Source organism: Scleropages formosus, chromosome 23, assembly GCF_900964775.1.
Source record: "Scleropages formosus chromosome 23, fSclFor1.1, whole genome shotgun sequence".
NCBI lineage: Eukaryota > Metazoa > Chordata > Actinopteri > Osteoglossiformes > Osteoglossidae > Scleropages > Scleropages formosus.
Window position 1 is genome coordinate 15,211,514 of NC_041828.1, and position 19,433 is coordinate 15,230,946.

At 46.4% G+C, this 19,433-nt stretch overlaps 1 protein-coding gene across 6 annotated transcripts in view; it reads left to right on the forward strand.

The window, feature by feature from the left end:
• The first annotated feature begins 15,682 nt into the window (after positions 1–15,682).
• atxn1a (ataxin 1a) overlaps positions 15,683–19,433 on the forward strand; it is an 80,966-nt gene continuing 77,215 nt past the window's right edge. For 2 of the 6 annotated variants that reach the window (XM_018727178.2, XM_018727179.2), the window contains exon 1: positions 15,683–15,795. The gene's annotated coding sequence lies outside the window, so the exon portion shown is untranslated. Of the gene's footprint in view, positions 15,796–16,153; positions 16,219–16,261; positions 16,494–16,521; positions 16,764–19,433 lie in introns of those variants that run through there. The other 4 variants (XM_018727182.2, XM_018727185.2, XM_018727180.2 and 1 more) reach the window with 4 other exon arrangements.

Genomic DNA, 19,433 nt, shown 5'->3' on the forward strand with positions numbered 1-19,433 from the left:
GACCGCAGTGAGCACGTGCAACATCATTTGGTCAAACAGCAAAGCGTTAACCGCATCGTGTGTGTGTGTGTCACCATCAGCTGCAGCGAAGCGCCAAACTGCGCTGCCAGGAGACAAACAAGGCCAAGAGATGGAAACGTGGAGCTGCTTAAATACAGCCTGCAGAGGAAACTCCCATGATGCTCTTTGTGTTGCGCAAGACCTCACAGAGTGTGTTTTGGCATTGCCGTTGACTGGGCAGAAAGGAGGTTGGATCACTTACGAAAGTCAGATAATCTTCTAAATTACCAAAAAAGAAAAAAAAAAGAAAAAAAAAAACATTTCAGTTATCAGAACTGCCCTAGTCTAGAATTTTATATCTGGGAAAGGGCAACGAACTACGGGAAGGTCCTCCAAACAGCTTCTGGCCAACAAAGAATGTCCCAGCGACGCAGCGTTATCCCAGGACATTTTTTCGAACGCAGGTCACGAAACGATACGACAGAAGCCTTTTTGGACGTTTAGTTATTACAGCAGCTGAGTATTTCGTGTTGCGCACTGCACCAGGAAGTAGGGAAGGGATCCAAAGAGATCAGGCAACTGGAATTAATCCCATGTTAACACAGGAAGGGTCCCAGTCGGACGTCTCGGCTCTCTGTGGTGTTTTCAAAGTAAAGTCGCTGCCTTTTCCACATCGGCACCGAGGGAAGATGAAGACTGAGACGCACTGAATATGTATGTATCGATTTACCTCGCACTCCTGCACACTAATCTGGATTAATTTATTTCAGGCAACAGTGATCGCAATACATAACACTTCCCCGCTTGCCCAAATTCTCATCTGTGGCCCGGTGATGCGCGCTCATCCCGCTTTCTTCTGGAAAGCACGCCAACGGCACCTCCGCAGATGCTATGTGAAGCGTTGAACACGCCGGCTGCGGATGAACGGAGAAGCGGTTGCGCTCTGGGTGCGGCTGAGAAGGGCCGAGTAAGGGGTCGGTCTGCCCAAATTCGTCCGTCAGCTGTCCCGCAGAATTGAAACCCTAGCACAGGTCACACACGTGCAACTTTCTAATACGATATTATAACATGCTTGTGCCATCAATTTGACCTGGACCCCTGACTGGTTGATGTTGCACCCCCCCCGGGTGCAAGGAGCGAGGAGGAACAGAAAGACGAACACAAAGGAAAAGACAGGATAAATCTGCATGAACGTCTGAGTAGCCAAGCCCAAATCATCAGGATTCACGTTTAAATACAGTCTGGGGCCATTTCTCTGTATGAAAGAACTGGCAAAGGACTGGAATGCCTTGATTTACTATGAGCCAGTTTTTCCTTTCCTGAGCTGTTTCCCTATTGGCTGCTTCTGCCCCCAGTGTGGCCTAACCCACCAATCAGAGGACATGGAACAAATCCGGTGGCGATTTTGCAGAATTTGTTGTCTCATCCGGAAAGCCAGTGGTTGCGTGTACTATTGCAGACCGGAGGGAGTACTCATGTTAAGTACCTAATGACTTGGCGGTGGGGGGGCTGAGATGCTCCACTGCATGTTATACTTTGTCATTTGCTCTGATGCCTCATCCCTGGCAACGGTACCGCAGGCCCATACCCCCAATTAGGTATCCACTCAGCGTAACATCAGGAGCACAGCATTTTATTTAAATAATTGCACTTTTGATTCTCTCGCTATTACAAATAAAAAAAAAATCAGCTCGAGCCAGAAATTCTCCCTGCGGCAAAAATAAGCGAATTGCGGTCACAGGAAGGTAACGATATTGGGTGAAAGGGGCACAATGGAAAAGGTGCACGGCTAATCAGAGGTGTTTAACACCCCAGCGTTTCAGCAGCCATAATGACCGAGAGGCGTATCGAGGACACCTGTTGGTCTAGACAGGCGCTCCCACCGGCACAAAGACGCAGGGGCAGTAATGCCGGGGTAATGCCGGGGTGGACACGTATCATGTTGCCGCGGTTGGGAAGTACTTGACCGCTGTGAATGTTGCCTACGCAGATGTCCGGGCTGCCAGCGTGCTGTTTATCACCAGCCATTAAGGCAGGGACACGACAGCCTTCAGCTGGCACGGACGTCTCGGTGTGCTCTCCGACGTTATCTTAGACATGTGTGCATGCGCGGGCGATACCTTCTCTGTTGGGACTTTCCAGTGAGAAATCGAATGGGATCGTGGGTCTGTGCTGGTAGCTGAAATGATGCACCTGTTACAAGTGGGACAGATATGGATTTCGGTCTCATGTGCTGAAAGCTTTATTGCTGTGTGTTCCTGAAACTTCTCAATGACTGCAGGGAGCCTACAAGGCCGCGGTGGAGGGGGCTTGGGCCGGGGGGGATTTGGTCAGGCTGCTGGGATTAGTGCCCCGCAGAGGGGCTTCTGCACACACTGCGCCTGTGGGACTGGAAGTGGTATGTACTGTATGCCGGGTGTCCTGCACCCCACGTCGCCAAAATAATCACAGATAGGTGGGAGATGGGGCGCGATGCGGGGGTGGGGTACGCTGCAGGGATTCGGTGTCCAGACGAGGCCGAAAGACGAGGGAAGAAAGAAAAGACGTGCCGTGTGAGTCAAACACAGACATTCCAAACACACACACATTTTCGGAACCGCTTGTCCCTTACGGGGTCGCGGGGAACCGGAGCCTACCCGGCGACACGGGGCGTAAGGCCGGAGGGGGAGGGGACGCACCCAGGACGGGACGCCAGTCCGCCGCAAGGCACCCCAAGCAGGACTCGAACCCCAGACCCACCGGAGAGCAGGACCCGGTCCAACCCACTGCGCCACTGCACCCCCCCACATTCCAAACATTTTTTTTAATTGAATAAAATATTCAGCGTGTTCACCACTGTGTCTGTGAAACACGCCATTCCCATTATGAGTGTGTGTGTGTGTGTGTGTGTGTGTCTGTTTTGCGCAGATGAGCGCATGCAAGCCCTGCCGTTCAGCCTGACCTAAATGGGGGGAGATGCAGTGGTGTCAATGCGGGTGTGTGACACCTCTCGGTGCCTTTCCACGGTGCACACTTTTCCGTCAGTCCCGCCGTTCTGCTTTTATTGAGCGGGAAAAAGAAAAGAAAAACATACAAGTTGCTGGCAAATGAAGGCATCTCTTCTGGGAAAGCTCATAAAAAGCTAATAAAATATAACACCTGAAATGCAGCCAGTTCTGGGACACGGTGGCGCAGCAAGCCATGTTGTTGCGTCGTGGTGCCGGGATGTGAGGGAACACGGGTTCGGTCCCCACTCACCCTCTGTGGAGTTTCCATGTTCTCCCCATGTTCATGCGGGTTTCTTTGGAGTGCTCTGGTTTCCTCCCACAGTCCAAACATATTTTTTTTTTTTACGTGAATTATAGATCTGAACTGCCTTTAATGTGTGTGACTGAGAGAGTGTGTTACTCTGGTCTGTAGATGAGTGACTCATCGTAGGTAGTATACCATAATGTACCATAGTGTATCTGGGCGAAAAGGCATCTGCTAAATACCACATAGCGTCGGTTTTAAGTTTCTTCGGAGGTAAGCATTTGCTAAATGAATAAATGTAAACGTAGCTGTCAATTAACAACAAATTAATTAATTACCGAACACTTTTTTACATCCTTATCATAATTTTTCTTTTTCTTAGCACTACACTTGGGGAAAACGCGAACGTCACCTTAAAACAGCTGATTTTCGCTTCCGGAGCTTTGAAACGAAATATGTCAGAGAAAGCGAGCGATTCCGTGATCCGGCGATCCAGTGAAATGAGAACGCTGGCTAAGGGTCAGTGTGCTTGTGCAAGGCGCCGTACTCTGTGATTCAGTCGGTGACGTTCTAGAACCCGGGCCTGCTCTCGGAGACAAACGACACGCGTCGCGCCCTGGAACACGGTAAAAATAGATCCGCCCTGGCTGACAGGGGTGCGAGGCAGGGTTACAAGGGTGGAAGCGGAGGGGGAACGTTACAAACTCTAACCATCTGCCCCGCCGGAGCGCGGATGGCCGAGGATGGGTGTCGCAGCACTTCCGGCAGAAGGTCGTCCCAGAGCTCCGTCGAGGAAGGGCGAAATCGGTCGCGTTAAAGCCAGCATTCGGCCAAAAGCAAACTGTGCTGCGATGACTGTCGCCCGACGAACACTGTCAGTTGGCGAGTGTGTTCACACGTGGGCTGATTCATGTAAAGTGGGACATGCGAGAGCTGATTAGATGAAATTCAGTCTGAGCTGGAGCCCGAGCAAAGACCTCGCTCTTTATTCTGCTTATTTATGGCAGCGCACGCTGCAGTGGCGCCTTTAACGAGATTATAACTCATTCCTTCTTTGATATTTTAAAATCCCATTCTGAATCTAGTTAGTAAACAGAAAAATGTCGCCTAAATTTGATTTCTTATTATGTTCGTTGCTTCTCATTATCTGTGTCGTAACTCAACAGAATGTGTCACTTCCAGTGCCCTCTCCTCTTAAGTCGAAGCTCCTTCGTCACCTTTCTTATGTGGTCATTGTGGGAAAGCCTTTCTGGGTGGAACTTCTGTCTGCAACACACACACACACACACAGTCTGAAACTGCTTGTCCCAGGGGGGGTCGTGGAGAACCAGAGCCTAACCCAGCAACACAGGGCGTAAGGCTGGAGGAGGAAGGGACACCCCCAGGACGGGACGCCAGTCCGTCGCAAGGCACCCCAAGCGGGACTCGAACCCCAGACCCACCGGAGAGCAGGACTCAGCCAAACCCCCTGCACCACTGCGCCCCCTGAATAAAAGTATTTATCGACATGATTGCTCTTTATGGGAACGCAAACGGCTTCATGTGAAACTGTTCCGTCTTTGGCGTTCCGCCTCTGGGCTGTAGCTGTCTGCAGGTAGGCTTCTGCATCCTGGGGAAAGCAGGACGTGGAGCAGCTTGTCAGGGTGCATCACAGACGAAGAGGAAGGCGGCCCGACCGATGTGGCATTCTGCGGACCTCTCCGAGACGATGCTCAGCCCCCGATTCCACACGCTTGTTTCAAAAGTAGAACCCGTGGCACAAGACTCTGCTGTTGTTGTGGAAACTGGCATAAACTGTTGTATTTGGAGAGAAGGCAGCTGCTCTGCTAGGCTCCCCGCTGATCACATCCCATCTGCCAGGACTTGGTCCTTTGACAGGGGACACAATCCTGTCCAAAGGCTCCTTCCAGAAGGATCCCTCTCCTGGGAAGGGTCTGCGTCAGGCTCCGGCTTGCAGTGTCAGGAGATGCCCGGCTGCACTTTCCCCAGGGAGGAGAACCACGGGTGGGAAGTACACACATCTCAGGAGGTCACTTCTCCAGTTCTGTCCCCTTCTGCTCCGCTACGCACGCACACACCCGCCCACGCACATACACACAGACAGACACAGAAACAAGCACGCGCTCACACACGTGCGCGCACTCCATCACTCCGCCCATGGGGTAATGAACCGAACTGAGGCTTGGACATCCCTCCCTCCACGGAAGAGGGCAGATCAGGCTGGGGGGAGTTCAGAGCGAGGTTGATTTATTTTACTGGACTAGGCCAGAGTGCCGACACAGCTGGCAGCACGCCATAGGGGCAGCCCTTGACCTAGAAAAAAAAAGCCCGGAGCGGTTGCTCTGCAGACAGCAGCGTTACCTTCCCTCCCTGTGCGCTGCCTCCTTCTCCTTCAACCGTCAAGTAAACTAGAAAGCTGCCCCTCTGAGCAGGCAGCGTTCACCTCCAGCACCTGTCCGCTCATCTGTTTCATTATAATTCACGTTTTTTTATTTCTCTTTTTATTTTTCCCAAATTCTGCACCATGAGCTGATGGTGAAACAGCATCATAATACAACAGAAGGTGATAGATTTATAGGAATGGCGCAATGAATGAAAGGATGGATGGAAGATAGGTGCATGGACATACATTTACATTTATTTATTTAGAAGACACTTCTCTCCAAAGCGACTTCCAATGAACTCTATGTAGTGTTATCAGCCCACACACCTTATTCACCGCGGTGACTTACGCTGCTAGATACACTACTTACACTGGGTCACTCATTCATACACCAGTGGAACACATACACACTATGGGTGAACCTGAGCAGCATATCTTTAGACTGTGGGAGGAAACCAGAGCACCCAAAGACTTACGCTGCTAGATACACTACTTACACTGGGTCACTCATCCATACATCAGCGGAACACACACGCTCTCTGTCACTCAACAAATAGACGCATGAAGAACAACCATTTACTTTCCAACATAGGAGGACAGACATGCAGCAATACAGATGTGCGTGTAGTGCAGTGGTTAGGCCTGTGCCCTTGCAATCTGAAGGTCCCAGTTTGGATCCCTCTCCCTCTGGAGTACATTTGATCCAGGTATTTGTCTTGAATTGATACAGTAGGAATACACCGCTAAACCACCGTCAAGTTGATTATCTATCTAACGCTGGAAGTCACAATGGGCAAAAACATCAGCTAAATAAATGGTAATAACAGATGGATCTAAAACAGCTACCTGCTCATCTGCGTAAGTACGCAGTACATCTGAACTGTAGAGAAAATCCATTGGAAAGTGGACAGATAGATAGATACATAGATACCTACATGCATAGACTTCCCTTCAGTGAACTCTTCTTAGAGTCTAGTTACACACATCTAGTATCTTACATTGAAAAGAATTTCACCGGCCGGTGTTTTAACAGTATTAACAATTTCCAAGCCATGTGATTAACCATATGAAGCATTAAATTTGCGTTTGTCCAAGTTAGTCTTAATTTCTTGCAATACTGGGTTCGTGTTTAGTTTCATTATTCCACCCGGACTGGAGCTTAATGTGGTACCGACATATACGTACTACATACTTCATTGCCCTTGGGGTCCATTTAAAGTTAAATGATGCGACAATATTGAAAAGGCAAGACTTTTCATTTATTCAGATTTTTTTGGCAATTATTTTGTAGTCCGGTATGACTGCATGGAGTTCCCTAAGAGAGTTGAGGGGATTGCCAAGTGCACTGTTATTTTGACCCCCTCAAGCTCACTTTATTTTTCTGAGATTTTTTCTGCTCTAATATCCTGCGTACGCTCACGTTGAAGTTGTTTTATCCCATTTGCTGAAAGTGTAAACAAAGCCAACTGTTGCCAGTTTAGCAAAGAAAAAGCCAACTTGCAGCCCATGAAGACATTTTCTCTGCCAAGAGAAGCAGGCGCCACGGCAGTTGCACCTGAGTACATACACCGCAAAAGGTGTGATATTCCATTCATAGCGTCATTCAATAAACCGACCTGACGAATCCAAATGAGTTTTTAGTAAGATTTTATAATTGACATTACAGATGCTTACTGGCTTATAATTTACATTTATTTAGCAGATCCTCTTATCCGGAGTGACATGTCAGTAGTGCGCTTTATGTTAATGGTATGGAGCCATGTGGTGCTTCAAGGACATCAGGCAGACAAGCGTGGGCTGTATGTTAAAGATGCTATGGCACGTCGCCCGTCATCCAGAGTCATCCGCTGCCACCCCACATGACACGCAAACTAAAAACCTACTGGGACACCAGATGCTGCTGCTGGTTCTGGTGCTCCGGAGCCCTTCAAGCTGCTATAACGTATGCTCTCTTTGTCCACCAAAGCGGGGCTCCCACTTGGGGCGCGTTATCAGGAGAGGAGCAAGGCAGCGAAGCTTAAAGTGCCCGCGCGCAGGGACGAGAATCCCCCCAGTGCTTGTGCTTGCGCTTCTCATTCATCGGTGCGGCGTTCAAGGATTTCAATCCTTCATGAAAAGAGGCCTTTAATAGGCCCTCACAACGACGAAGCCCTTTACATTCTCATTCAGAGGGCAGGATAAAGGCAGTCTGCACTTTCACAGTGACTGAGCTCAAGCAGAAGTAGGGCTAGCAAAGAATGTGCAAATACTACAATGATTAAAACATACCAGTCTATTGGCCTGTAGTGTCTATCAGGCAGCGTTCTTCTAAGTGGTATATTCAGAGTCAGATTCAGAGTCGTTTATTTGTCATTTGCACCCTTACGCTGGGCACTCTGGGCGTTGAAATGCTTGTGACGAGATCAAGGTTTGGATGAAGACTTCCAGGCATCAACTCTCCGGGACATTTCGAAATGTAAGTCACGACTGAAAGGTGCTTGTCTGAAGTATTTACAGGCCGGTCCGCACTCCTCGGTGCTGCGCCAAATGCGAGCCCAGGGTTCATTCTGATTGCATAATGGCGTGATGCAAAGCGGTTGCCCTTGGAAACGGTTTGTTGTGGAGTTCATTCTTTCTCACAGTCGTGCAGCGGTTCACTCTGAGTGCAACTATCAGCTGCGTGTCCAAGCAAGGGGACCCGGGAGAGGTCATCGCATATGTTTTTAGCCACACGGAAGATCTCGGGATGGGCCTGGTGATGATCCAATGAAGACTGTTGAATACCTGTTTAATTCTTCAATTCTATTTCACAGTAAGGGGGTGCGGTGGCGCAGTGGGTTGGACCACAGTCCTGCTCTCCGGTGGGTCTGGGGTTCGAGTCCCGCTTGGGGTGCCTTGCGATGGACTGGCGTCCCGTCCTGGGTGTGTCCCCTCCCCCTTCGGCCTTACGCCCTGAGTTGCCGGGTTAGGCTCCGGTTCCCCGTGACCCCGTATGGGACAAGCGGTTCTGAAAATGTGTGTGTGTGTGTGTATTTCACAGTATGAGAAGCGGATGATTACGTAGAGATTCCTACCTGAATATGGTTTCTGTCATCGGGGTTTCTGGGAAGACCTTTTGCTTCACTCTTGTCTTCATCTTTGCCTGTTGTTTCAGCGCTTTGAAATGCAACACGTATTGCCAATGTCATTCAGCAGGATGTTTGCAGTTGAGTATAAAAAGAGAACGCGGGTGTTGTGAGTGTGGGGGCTTCAGATTCAGAGTTTGTATAGCACTTTTTTTCTTTTCCTCGCCTCCAGAAAACAAGGATTTGGCTCAAGAAAAAGTCTAACAGGTCCAGGAGTGTAGTTCAGAAGAGACATCTTTTATTATACCTGCTATGGCTAATAATGAGGGATACCTGGTAGCATAGTGGTTGGAGCCAAGGCCTTGGGATCCAAAGATTGCAGATGTGAATCCCGTGTACTGCTGTAATGCCCTAGATAAGGTATGGAAGTGTAATGAACTTTACCCATATGGGGCAGCAGGTGATGTAGAGGTTAGGACTGTTACCTTCCACTCAGAAGATCTGGGTTTGATCCCCCTTCCTGCTCCAGTAAAAAATTATCCACCTGTATAAATAGGTAGTAGCTGTAGGTACAATTGTAAGTTGCTTTCAAGAAAAGTGTCAGTTAAATGAATAGATGTAATAGTGGGTTATTTAGTCACAGTATAAGATTACAGGAGATCCATAAGCGTATTGTGGCATTATGCAGAATGTGCATTGTACATCTTTTCATTGTCTTTTTTTTCATCTGGCATTAAATGGAAAATGTGTACTTTTCTTGGCTGAGTTTGTTTGCATTTCACAACTCCAAAACACTAAAAAAAATTTTGCCCAGAGCTCATGCCTGGAGTTTAGTACGCGGTGTAGAAACACATCAAGGAGGTAATCAGTCGACATCCGAGGAGGAGAGATTTGCGCTTCTTCACAAGTGAGTTCCGCTGTTCAGGAAATAACACCGGAAAAATAGGAAAGGTAGTTAACAGCGCAGGTGGAGAAGGTGCCAAGAAGGCGACCAGATGCTGGCTGAAACTGTTGCTTTTATTTCTGCATCAACTGAGGGGGATTTGCAGTCCTGCTGTCAGAGTGATTTAACAGCCCTGGACTGATGGCACCCAAACTAATTCCAGCACAAAGGTACGATTAAGGTAGGGGCCTTTCATTCAGACAGTCTACCATCAGTTCACAGGTACTTAGTGACTGCTCACAAATGGTAAAAACAATGTTTAAAATGAGAAACTAGAAAAAAAAACATGCTGTCCCTTGGATATATTTATCCTCTTTTGTTGTTGATGTGTAGGTAAAATTTTCAGAAGAGGAAAGGATGCAAAATAAATCTGGATTTTACAAGTGTTGCTAAACTTGATGCTGCTACGCGTGTACTTACAGTTTGTGAACTATAAAGGTATGACTATAAATACAAATCAAATAAATATATCTACAGTGAGAATGCTAGGAACTAGTATTTTCTTCTTTATGCAAATTAACTTTTTGCATCTTACATCTTCTCTCCAAAAATAAGCACCGTTGAATGGTGGGATAGGTTTTCAGGACACCCGGGTTAAATAATGAGGGCACGCCGCTGAAACTCCAGAGATAAGAGCGTATATATCATAACACCTCCAGCAAGGGTCAAAACATACAGAGCATCTCATCACTTGCTTTTGTGAAGATACAGAATCTGTACTGCTCTATATCATCCCAACAGATCTGTGTCTCTGTGTCTTTTCAGCCACTCTCACCCATGTTTACTTTACTGGTTCCCTTATCGCACCCTGAACGGTTCTCATGTCTGCGCCCCGACCTTGTTCGCTGTTCCGGTGTCATCTCGCCGAGCTGGGCGAGTACTTTCTGCTGACTCTGCCGTGGGTTCTGCTGGATTCCCATTCACTAATTAGCGCTAAACTTTCTAAAGATCACATTAGGCGCTTCAAGATTAGGGCTAATCTGTCTGTCCTGAAGGAGTTGATTAAACTGGGTGTTCTTAATACAGAGATTTGGAATTTGCTGCATGTAATCTGGGTTCTTTATTTCCCCTGTTTACCAGTTGAAGTGTGTATGTGAGTGTGTGTGTGTGTGTGTGTGTGTGTGTGTTTACATATATATTTACATATATAATGTATGTATATGTGTGTATACTGTATGTATATACATATATATGTATGTATGTATGTATGTGTGTGATGTATGGATGAGTGACCCAGTGTAAGTAGTGTGTCTAGCAGTGTAAGTCACTGCGGTGAATAAGGTGTGTGGGCTCATAACACTACATAGAGTTCATTGGAAGTCGCTTTGGAGAAAAGCGTCTGCTAAATAAATAAATGTAATGCACACACATTATCCAAAACTGCTTGTCCCAGGCAGGGTCATGGCGAACCGGAGCCCAACCCGACAACGCAGGGCGTAAGGCCGGAGGGGGGTGGGACACACCCGGGACGGGGCACCGGTCCGTCACAGGGCACCCAAAGCGGGACTCGAACCCCAAACCCACCCAAGAGCAGGAGCCAGCCAAACTAGCTGCACCATTATGCCCCCGTAAATGTAATGATGTAACATTATACACACTATATACACATACAATACATCTATGCATGTATTATCTATATATACTATATATAAATATATATATATATATATCAAGGGCCAGATATACAGTTTAACTGATTAGTACTGGGTTTAATTGGTGTCTTGCATTTTTAATCACCATTTTTAATCAGATGGGAGAAAATATCACACAGTTAGCATGGAGCATGAGCACAGTGAGCCACACTCTTTCGCAGTGGTGGACCTGTAGTTCATGATCAGACTTGCAGGGTGTAACTGACATTTGAGTGTACAACACATTTTAAGAGTGCCCGCTGGAGGGTACCTCATTATGTTACTGGGGCAACAGGTGGCATTGTGTTTACAGCTGTTGTCTTGTCGTCTGAAGGTCCCTGGTGTGAATTCCACTCCTGTGGTGGTATCCTTCATCAAGACACAGGACTCAATAAGTAGCTCAGATTCAGTAAGTTAAACCTGCTGTGTAAATGAGTAAATCATTGGAAAGTTATCCAACATCACAAGTGACCTTAATTTTTTTTTTTCTTTTTTTTTAAATCTCATAAGAAATAAGGATAATGATAAATCAATACAGTTTGTAATGATTTGAGTTTTTGGGGAGCATCGCATCCTCATGCAGTAATAATAGAAAATAAGACTTTTACATGAAGAATCATTCAGTCCACGTGTAGTAAAAATAGAAAAAAAATGTGTAAATTCACAGGATGATAAACTATTCATACAAGATTTTCCACTGTTTGTTCTTTTTACGGCATCTCTTCCAGAGGATAAGGTGCTAATGCGCCTTTGTCAAGGACACGTTTACTGTCCACACCTGCCAGTTACCACTAGAATGAAAAACTAATTTCATTTTGTGGGCTGGTGTCATGGAAGGTGTTGCTGTGCATCAACAATGTTCAGTAGTGTTTCTCAAACAGAGCGGCTGTTTTTCACAGCCCAAAAAACAAGCGTTGCCTCCGCCCGTACAGTACGTCTTCCGAGTGGCTCTCCATTCTCCCCTTTCTTTGCATGTCTTTCCATCTGTACCTCTATTCGTCCCAGATCTTGTCTCTCTCACATTGCAGGATTGAGGGTGGTTTCAATCATCTTGTGTTACCATCCTGCTGGATTTAGACAACTTGGAATGAGTGACGGATGGATGGATTGATGGATGGATGGATGGATGGATGGATGGATGGATGGATGGATGGATGGATGCACCCGAACTGCCTCTCGCCAACACCAAATATTAACAAACGAACGTAGAATAAACACAAGTGTCCTCTGAAGGTGTGCACCCTTCCGGTATTTTCTAGCTGCAATAGTTTCAGAAGTCAGTTCTTTTGACATGATACTCACCTCTTACTCTCTGAAGAAGTAACACAATGGAACATTGCTTTTATATATGCTTATGCAAGATAATTCTGGTAGATTATCCTCTTATTTCATGCAGTATTAGGAAAAAAAAAAAAAAACAAGTTAGCTGTATCGTGATGAAGAATTTCATCTTGAGGTAATGCTACTCCCTAGGAATCATGTCTGGTTTGATGAGTGTGGTAGTACCGCAGAATTCCCAGTGAGGGGTGTATTGAGCATTTGTAGTGAGTACAGTTCATAATAAAGCGTAAAAAGAGATAGAAAATGCTTTTACCTAAATTGCATTTTATAACATTTAGCTCAGTCAATAACATGTTATATAATATATAATAACGCATTAATGAATATGAAGTATACGGTATATTGATTATTATATTCCTATTGGGTGCCAAGTTATTCCTACTGGAACAATTGTAACAAAGTAAAATTATATTGGATGACATGATAAAGCGACTGGCTTAGAAGCCTTTTTTTTTTTTTGACATCACGTTGAAAACACGAAGGGCACAATGAACGGGTGAGATGGCAGAAGTCTGACTGGTACAAATACTGCAGTATTTATGATTCCATGAGGCCTAGGTGCTAATCACAAGCCTGATACACATCCAGTGCCCAGTCTGTGACCCTCTAAAGCAAAACATCATGTGATCATAACTCACACAGATCTGTAAATTTCCTGGTATCACTATAATCCTCCCACAAGTTTTTTTTTTTTTCTTCTTTTTTTCTCAAAATCTGGAGCTCATTACTTCCATGATATTTTCCCCAGACCTTTCTTAGAGTTCACATTTAAATGGAAAGATAGCAGCGCCTTGGACTCTGGGTTCTAAAATTTATCACCAGCACTCAGTTATTCCAGATTCCTTTTTTTGGAGGTAGCAATAATTGGCAAATCTGACTTCCTTTTCGCTGAAGCAGTCATAAAGTATTCATATAGAAGATTGGTGCACTCTGGTGAAGAGTACTATACTATGAAAATTCTCCAGAAGATTTCACATAGTAAATGCACACACACACCCTAGTCCTCCATTAAGAATGCCTTTATTATACATCAGACGATACTACCTAAAAGCAAATGTATGGCTCTTGTGCGTTACTGCAACACCTGTTTGCAATTTCATAACGCTGCCAACACCTCTGAGAGGTGACATAAGAAAATACCGCAAACCAGCTGAGAGAAAATGTTTCTGCATACCTCAAGCACAGTAACATCAGCTTGGCCACTTGAACGCTGTAGAACTTTATTAATGGGAGAACTGATGCTTCGTCTCCAGGTGGACAGTAGGTGAAAGAGACAATTGGATTTGGATGCTATCATGCAACCCTGTCACACTGTAGGGCTTGAATCTGACATGTGCATTTCACCTCTGAAGAAGAGCAAAGTAAACCTTTTCCAAGGACAGTAGAGCTCTCAGCAGAGTGAAGAAGTAGTGTCTCATCTTCACTCTCTTCTTAACACATTCATGACTGAAAGACCACCTCTCCTGGCAGATGACCCGGTGCTGGACAAATGTCCTGGTAAATAGGTGCAGAGGATAAATAACTGTAAAATACAGATGAATAAACTGCAAATTACAGGAACAAGAACAACAGCAATATAATACAGTACAGCACTATTAATTAAATGACCAGATACACAAAAACAGGATAGCAGAAAGTCCACAAGGTGTTTGTTACTGCCCAAAGTTCCACATCCACATTTAACATGTATTACACAGTGAAGTGTAGCTTGTGTAGCCCGCCCACCTAACATTATTATTATTATTATTATTATTATTATTATTATTATTATTATTATTATTGTCCTCTATGTCACACTGGTCCAGAAGAAAAGCTATTTCACTCCTATGTATGTTCTAAACCACATTGTGGGAATGACAAAGTTGACTTTGATGATTACTATTATTATTATTATTATTATTATGGACAGATATTGGTGTAGTGATTAGAGCTGCTGCCTTTGTCCCCGAAAGGTTACAATCCCACCTCCTACTGTAGTACTCTTGGTCAAGGGACTTATCCTGAACTGATACAGTAAAAATTTGTAATTATGGTGCTTTATATGTAGCTCATCCATTGACAGTTGCTTTGGAGAAAAGTGTCAGCTACCTGAATAAATTTAAACTACTGTGAATACATTTAGCTTGTGCTGTGGTCCAAGGTGACTTACGCTGTTATTATTTCCGTGTAACTATATTGTGCTGATTGCTGTATTTTTCTCCGTGAATACAGGTTAAGCAGGAATCGTTTCATGCTCGAGTACATATTTACAGGTCTAATGTAGCGGAACGTGGATACTATACTTGTATAATCACGCAGGGCTGCCGTGGTATAAAAATCCCTAAATTTTCCGAGAAATATGTAGGATGTTGCCTCAGTTAGGTGGGGCGGCAGCCTTCATGCTTGGTGTGATGGCATGTCGTATGTAGCATGTGCTGTGTTGTACGTAATATGAATCTTCCAAAAAAGAAGCATGAATGTCAGCGGCGTTATTATGGGTTGCCCGTGTACATCCTGGCTGGAAGCTGAACTTTGCTTTACTCTGAGCCGTACCTGGCTCCGGGGAAAAGTGTCTGGTAAATGAATAAATGCGAATGTAGAGTACGTAGGAAGGGCAAGGTCCTCCCCCAGCACTGGACATGGTCAGTCCCACAGGGGGTGAACAAGGTAGCTCTGATTGAGAAGACAAGAGGTGCAGTGCAGATGTAACATGACACAGTACAAGGCTCAGGTGACTGCCTCATGAATGATGCAGTACCTTGTGTGTGTGTGTGTGTGTGTGTGAGGGAGGGAGGGACACAGAATCTGTGCGTCACTCTTTTCCCGGCCTTTGTTCTCCAGTTATAATAAGAAAAATAATAAGAAGAAAAAATTGTCAGCGGTATCATGATCGCTTGGGAGACGGACGGCTGCGGGGCTAGGGTTCCTGGCAGCGGGCCTTCCAGCTTCCCCCTTCTGCACACCGAGTTGCACACCTCGGGCCATCGCGAGGGTGGATAACCGTGCCATATTTGGCTTTTGCACGTTCACACACACACACACACACACACACACACACAGATACGCATACACACATACACACGCGCGCGCGCGCACGCGGGAGGGGAGGGCTGGGGAGGGGAGGGAAAGAGGGGACGGAGTGCAAAGGGAGCGACTCGCCGGAGCGCCGCAGACATCGTCCTGCCAGCGGACACAGCCTGGGGAGCGGAGAGGTGCCGCCGTCCCGCAGCCCTGCGCTCCACAGTAAGTGCGCTAAGTTCGCGGAGAAACGGCGTCGCGGCACTTCGTTGAGACGCGCCACGTCAGTTCTCTTGGGCGACGTCTACCCAGGCCGACGCGCACGAACGAAGACGAAGCCAGGGCTTCTTCTCGCTCTTAACTAAGCCGGAGCGCGGAACTAGTAGGGAGCGGACGTTACGGAAGGCTGCAGCCGAGCCAGCAGCGCCCTTTCCCGGGCTGGCGCGGTGCAGCGACGCCGCAGCCAAGGTGCGCCGCTCCGTGCATCCCTCCGCGGCGCGTCTCCGCCTGCGGTGGCGAAGTGCGTCGCCGTCGCCGCGAACGTCGTGTCCGCTCGTCATGTGCAGCGCTTAGTGCCGCGCACAGGCGCAGCCGTTACACCGCGTACGCAGCAACTTATAAGCTCTGCGCGACAATCCAAAGATACACGTAAGCGATATAATGGCGAATTATAATAATTAGTGCGTTAAACGTGCGCTGCGTGTTCATTTACACGCGGCTCGCTACAGCCAGCTGCATGTCCTCACTTGTAGACTTTCACTGACTGCGTGTGTTCGGCGCGACAACGACGACGAAGCGTCCGGCGCGTGTAACTAACGGAAGGGAGCGTTTCGTTCAAGTTAAAGAGTGAGAAGAAGAGGGAAGCCCACGCCACGCCACGCGGTGTGCAGCGCAACTCGGGTTATTGTATAATAATGTTGACAGTGAGTGTGTAGGGATGAGGACGCGGGCGAAGCCGGGCTATTTTTACTCATTACTGTGTTTACAATCAGGAAGGGCGCTGCGTGGCCAGACGAGCGACGTGACGAGAAGAGTTTTCGACACCTTCTTCTCTGCTACGAGATTCGGTCTTTCTTTGTGGAGCGACTGCGAGCGGCGGGACGCGTCACGTCACGCAGCATCGCGCCGCGGTTTTGTACCCCGTGTATCTACTGCACTCGCGTCACCTATTACACACACAGGCTAGCCTAGAGGTAAAAGTAAGACTAGTGTGTCATGTGGGAGTTTCGCTTTTTCAACTTGCACCTTTTTTTATCGTCGTGCGTGTATTTAAGTTTTCAACACGGACAGGTTTGAGGTTTGCGTGGTTTCTGAAAATGGAAATTGGCGGGAAAAATGTGGTCATGGATGGACTGAGGACCGCCGCCGAACCTGACAGAAATTGACGTGACTTTCGGAGCTTCTGGGCTCTCCATTCCTAAGTATTACATGCATTTCAAACACTTAAGTTGGCTTGGTAGGAAAGTATAATTTGTCCCTCCCCACTATGTGCAGAGCAACACTGACTGAGTATATAGGGGACAGCTGGTAGCGTAGCCGCTACTTTTGGGCCCAAAGGTCGCAGGTTTGACTCTCACCTCCTGCCATAGTACCCTCGAGCAAGCTACTTATCCTCAAACTGCTCCAGTAAAAATTACTCAGCTGTACAAATAAGCAGGTAGATTAACATTGTAAGTTGCTTTCGCAAAACCTGTTAGTAAATGTCATTTTATTGCTTTGTTTTTAGTTCTCCAGTACTTGGCCAGAACTTCAGGTGTCTCTGCTAAGTGCTGTTCGCATAAGCACCTTTGAAGGATGTGGGGAAACGTGCAAGTCCACGATATTTCACCCTACACGTGGAAACGCCCACCAACGGTAGTTTACGTTTTATGGATTCGTCTCTCACACATGCAGCAGCTGCGCGCTATATATCCGCTAGGGGTTGTGTTCGTGTATCTGTGTTTTTCTGTACGTCGAGAAAGTAATGGTAAAAATGACCCATTAACACAGCTCATTGTGAAGATCCTACAAGCTTCATGGTAATTACATGACTGCAAAATTAATAATGTGAATGTAAGGCTTATGAATAATACAGTAATGATTCACGTATCCAGATTTGCTAGCTACTTCTGTTAGCACTTCTGCCTTTCTTTTCCGAGTTTGCTGTTAGCAGGCTGCACGCATTATCCATTTAACGGTTTGTCTTAACATTGCATTAACAAATCAATAAGGCAGTCAATAAATATGTACTGTACCCATGTCTTACACAAGTAATTTGTTCAGATAGTCAGATATGTTGTTACTGATGCACTGGTTGCCACTGAAAGTTCTTATCTTGTGCTAATTTTACTATGCTGGGTACTGAGGTTTGCTCAGAGTATATTATAGATTTTAGCTAGTTTCAGTTGTACTAGCCCACATGACTCACACAGCACTTACAGTCAGAAAGATGGCCGAAAGATAAGTGTAAAACAGTTTTGTGTTCCCTTGGGACCTTTGTGTCTAAATACCAGTTCGACTGTCACGTGACGGAGTAGAATGGATGCTGGGCCTGTCTCGGTGTGTCACTTCACTGTAAAATACTGCACAGCGTTTTGTAGACTTTCATACATAAGCCTGTTAACTTCAGTCTCGCGCTCTCTGACTCATGTCAGATTCTTGTGCTCGCAGGCTGAGCATAAACTTTGAGTTGTTGCACATGCAAGAATAATCGTGCGGCCTCAAATTAAGGTTTTGCAATGTTTTCCAAGCCGTCCACACTGTAAGGCCCATTAACGTGTTAGGATCTGTTTTGTTTTGGGTGGTTAATGACGGATGAGGGCACATGGAAAGTTCCTCGTGCTGTAATTATATTCATGGCCATGTAGCCTGACACTGTATGGTAGAGGACATCTGTTTGTTTTAGAGGTACTTCTCAGCAGACTGGACTACTTTGAATTGCGTTCAGATGTTTCTTACAGTACTTTTCAGTTCACCTTTTTTTTTATACTTAGTGAATTGATTCATGTACTTTGCTGAAATTAAAAAAAAAATATATCAGAAGGGGGGGCGCGGTGGCGCAGTGGGTTGGACCACGGTCCTGCTCTCTGGTGGGTCTGGGGTTCGAGTCCCGCTTGGGGTGCCTTGCGATGGACTGGCGTCCCATCCTGGGTGTGTCCCCTCCTCCTCTGGCCTTACGCCCTGTGTTGCCGGGTAGGCTCCGGTTCCCCGTGACCCCGTATGGGACGAGCGGTTCTGAAAATGTGTGTGTGTGTATATCAGAAGGAGCAATACAGTTTACAAATTAATGGGAGATCTGTAATGTACGCTGTCCTTCATGTAATTTGAACTCCTAACCGTGGTGCCATGAAACACTATACTTAAATTAAAACATAAGTACAACACAAATTTTTCAGGTTTACTGCTGGCAGTGAAGCTACCTACAAAATCATAGCTGCCTACTGTCAATTGATACACTTTTCGTGACTGCCGCAAATGCACAAACTGAAGTTTGTTTGGCATCAATACACGACTAGCGTACGGGCTGATGTGTTGACTAAGATATTGGCCAACATGTATAGGTTATAAGAGTGTGAAAGGCAGGTTGACAGGTGCTAGGTAGGCCTGCCTAACCTTTGCAGCTTGACTGAAAGCACAGAGGCACTGGGGCACTCCCACATCTCAGGTCAAAGCCAGCACATTCCACTTCAACCGTGAGAAGTGCGCTGTTCCCTGGGCTGTTTGAGCCTGTTTGAATGGTAGGATAGGCCTGTGTCAACGTTCAAACAGGCCTCTTGCTGTACAGGTTCAGAGATATGTATTCAAGTGTTTTTGTCAAACTGCCAGATGTACCCCCTTTTTCTTGTTGTTCTTTCATAGTTAATTCCCCTTTCCCGGTAACTTTA